We start from the raw sequence: 4,246 nt of genomic DNA, 5'->3' as shown, positions 1-4,246 counted from the left end.
TCTTTTCGTCTTCTGTTATGGCAGAAAATTCATCATCTCATCAACAAACCGGTCTTTGACCGAACGTCGAGAACAATGTTCAAATAGAAGGAATTCCAGAGGATGCCTCGGATGACAACGAGGTTACCAACAAACCCTGCTCAATCAATTTTGCCACCAGGAGAAACTCCAATATCCTGGTACGTCAGGTTTCAAGGGGCACTAAACGCAGTATACACATAGCTGTGTGCTCAGACTGCTCCCTTAACTCAGTCACGACGACCAGGACCTCGGGCAAATGCTTCCCAACGGGAAAATTCAACTTACGGGGGTATAGAAGTTTACGCCAGATCCACATCACAACATGAATACACTCAGACAGGAAGCCATCAGAGAGAAAGTAATGGTAGATCACATCCTCACCGAAGATGATCGGTCCATGACAGGTTAGGTTCCCAACGAGACACCCACACTGACGAATCTGATCCAACATATCGTTTAAGTGAAAATACCAGTGTGTTCAATCGATTGCAGCCAAATTATAATAAATGCAGGCCTCGAGCGGTTTATAATCCTGAGGCAGAACACAACTATGATTTGATTTACCGCCCTGCGGAAGCAGCGGAAAATTCAAAGTTCATCGTGGAAATAGCTTTGGCTCCACTTGAGAAAGCCAAATTACCATCCAACGTGGGAAAATTTAATGGGCTGACAGACCCCGATGACCACCTAAGAGTATTTACCAGCAGGTCTGGTTGGGGGTTGGACCCTCCCACTATGGTGTCATCTGTTCGTTCAGACCCTGACCGGACCAGCGCGAATTTGGTTTGATAACCTACCAATCGGACAGATCGAATCCTGGAAGGATCTGCGTGAAAAGTTTTTGACACACTTTAGCCAGCAACGGCGTTCCATTCGCGATACATCTGACGTCATGAACATTTGGCGTCGCGATGACGAGAGTTTGGAGGATTTCATCACCAGATACAATAAAGAAGTATTGGAGATTGGCGGAGTTCATGAGCAACTAATCCGCGCACAATTCAAGTATGCGGTTAGATGTGACGACATGATTAATGTCTTATCTGGAACAGAAGGCCTTCCAAAAAGCTGGGAGAAGATAATGGCGGCAGCCAAGGTTTACGCGCAAACTGAGAAGAATCTTACTACAAATAGGCCACCGCCACCACACAATAGGCTTGCGGACTTAAGCTCAACCAGCGAAAGAAGGTCAAAGAAATCATGGCATGAGTCTGAACCAGGAAGTCGTTCGTCTGAAGATGCCCGCACAACAATCAACAAACTCACCGCGCAGAGGGAGAACAAACATGAAAATAGGGAGAGACAATGGACTCCCCTAACAAAAACCCCAGCAGAGGTCTTAAGTACTGAAGACTGTCAATTTGTAACACCTCGAATTTTTGTGTCCAATAATGTGTTAACACGTGTCATTTGTTTACACGTGGCATTGATATTGAATAAAGGACCAATTTTGACAAACCTTGAAAGTATATAAATTCGAGGGTTATAAATGTCAACAAGGGTAAATATACTGTATAGTAACCCTAAATAATGCTTGAACCTTCAAACGAATAAATCATAAATCGTACGGAAGCGAAACGCGGAAGAAAGTGAGAGATTACGAACTACAGGGGTTAACTGTGTCAACATGTTTAATTATACCTCTGAGTGACCCTTTAACGTTCCCAAGGCTTCGTAACAGTATTATACGCTCACTAGAATATATCGTATAAATTCCGCGAAGTTCCGTCTTAAAACGAAAGAGTTATACTCTAATTCGTATGAGAAGGGCTAAAAGCGTCAACAGTGAAAGTTAAGGCTTTCCAAATAATTAAATTAACTAACCGGGGACTTAACAACGCGGGTAAATAACACGAGGCCCCTATCGGTAAATAACCGAGGGCCAAACCGCAAAGTTACCCCTTCAAACCCGAAAGGTCAGGTAAATCATTACGAAAGATTTCGTTATTAATTACCGGATTCTGATAATCATGACAAAAGATTTTAAAAATCTGAAAAACAGACCTCTCGCGACCCGCGTGAAGTTTAGGCTTAAGTTGAGGCGGGCCGCGAGCCACCTCAAATACGCATCTGATTTCTTAAACTCAAGCGACCCGCGTTAAAGTGCATGGGAACTCCCATGCGGGTCGCGTAAAGTGCCCAGATGCAGAAAGTTGATGTTTTCTTGACTTTTGAGCATGGTGAACGATCAATCTCCAATAAATGAGGCATGGGCGCCCCCTACTCGACCCATAGCCCTCTGGGACACCTACCCATCATCCCTGGACTGTTGTGGGTGGTTGTAATGATCATTGATGCATGGCATTGGCTATAAATAGCCACATTTTTGCACATAACATTCACACAACTTAAACATACACCTCTGGTCATTCTAAGGAGCTCCCAAGCACCCTTCTCTGCTCTCTAAGCAAGAATCAACTTCTGTAAGTGATCTAACCCTTTGTGGTTTCACATTTCCTTAGTAAATGGCTAAGAACCAAACCGTCGTAAATACGGTTTGACTTTAAAATAACTCGGTAATGGTTCAGTCTTATGACGAATCAAAAGTGGTTATGAGTTGGTATTTATGTGGGTAATAAACCTCTAAAAAGGTTCCCCCTGATCACCACTCTAACTATGTCAAATATCGAGTCAAACGTGCGGTTAAAAAGTCAACAGAAAACTATTTTAGCGATTTATGCATAATCTGTAATGTATATGTTATGAAACCTGTTTTGACACTTATAAAATATGATAATAAGTATATAAACTTGTTTGCGCTCGTTTGAATCGATCATTTGCTATATTGAACCGGTTCGGAGCCGAATGTCGCAAAAGTTTGACTTTTGCTTTGACTTCAGTTCTGACCCGTTTTAGTGAGGTATAGATATACCTTAGGACTCTCTTAGGACCAGGTCACATGTTGGTATAAACCTCTGTGATCGGTTCATGAGTTATCCGAGTCTTTTGCGCAATTCCGTCATTCGCCTAAAAGTTGACCGTAACAACCTTTTAAAATTAAAACGAGTATTTCGGACACGTGAACGGACCAAAACTTTGCTTATTAAATTATAAGCATGTCCTTAAAGTTTCACGTCAATCCGAGGTCTAGAATGAGAGTTATGCTAATTAGCGCAATTTAAATAAACTTTTGTAATAAAAGGCGCAATTAGCATAACACCTATCTAAACCAAGATTTCGTCACCAAAACTTTTACCCACTGTATTAAAATAATATTTTGGGAATTTTAAAGATTTTTAATAATTTTTACCTCGCTCATAACCTGCGGTTATGGCTACGGTTCGGTAAATACCGAATATGCCCTTTTCGGCCAAAACATGAGTTCTACAAGGTCTTTTGACCCGATTCCAGTTGCTACTGGTTTTAAATAATAAATAAAGTATTTTAAGCTTTATAAGCTGTTCGGGAAACTCAGATTTCTTGTAGAACTCGAAAAGCCCTTTTAAAGTCTTTAAAATGACCGAAAAGTCCCTACGGGGCATAATATAAACTTAAACTCGTTACGGGCGTCACGGAAGGTATCCTACTGATACCACAACCCATTTAAGGCATATTGACTTAGGAAATAAGCGTACGACTCTCATGGTTAACCGTTTCGCCTATTGCGCGCGCGGTTCGGCTTATGAAACTAGTTTTCATAATTTAGCCGATACGGGTCAAATAACATCATTTGAACCCCAAAATCCAGAGTGTGAACCATTAACCCATATAAAACAAGTCTCTGAACTTGTTGGGTCAGAATCACACTTCATTCTCGGTTTTCGCCTTTTCGCGCGATTAAACCATATCTATATATATCGGAACCAACCGGTATAGGCTACGGCCATTATAACGACCCGTTAGGATTCTAAGAGGTTAATTAAAACCTTCGTTCCAGATTAGGAGCCCCAGTAAAAGCTATCGGTGATTTAATCCAAAATAAGGAAATATACTTGCAAAGGTAAATACTTCAACTTATTTCCCCTATATGGGCTTGGGTTACGGTATATTAATACCGCTTGATTGAGCATTATATAATTCCATCGCTTAGGTGGTTAATTGATTAAATATGATCGGCTCATTTAAACAGTTTTGTTGCTTATAAGCCTTTGGGGGGTTTAATGACCGTTGTCCCGGATATCCTTGGCATCATTTTACGAAATGGCCACGACCATCGACATCCCGGTGTAGGCGTACACCCGGTATAAAGTGTCGACATTAAATTAAAAGACGTAGCCGTTGGTTT

This window comes from Helianthus annuus, chromosome 11, assembly GCF_002127325.2.
Source record: "Helianthus annuus cultivar XRQ/B chromosome 11, HanXRQr2.0-SUNRISE, whole genome shotgun sequence".
NCBI classification, from domain to species: Eukaryota; Viridiplantae; Streptophyta; class Magnoliopsida; order Asterales; family Asteraceae; genus Helianthus; species Helianthus annuus.
This window is presented reverse-complemented; position numbering follows the sequence as displayed.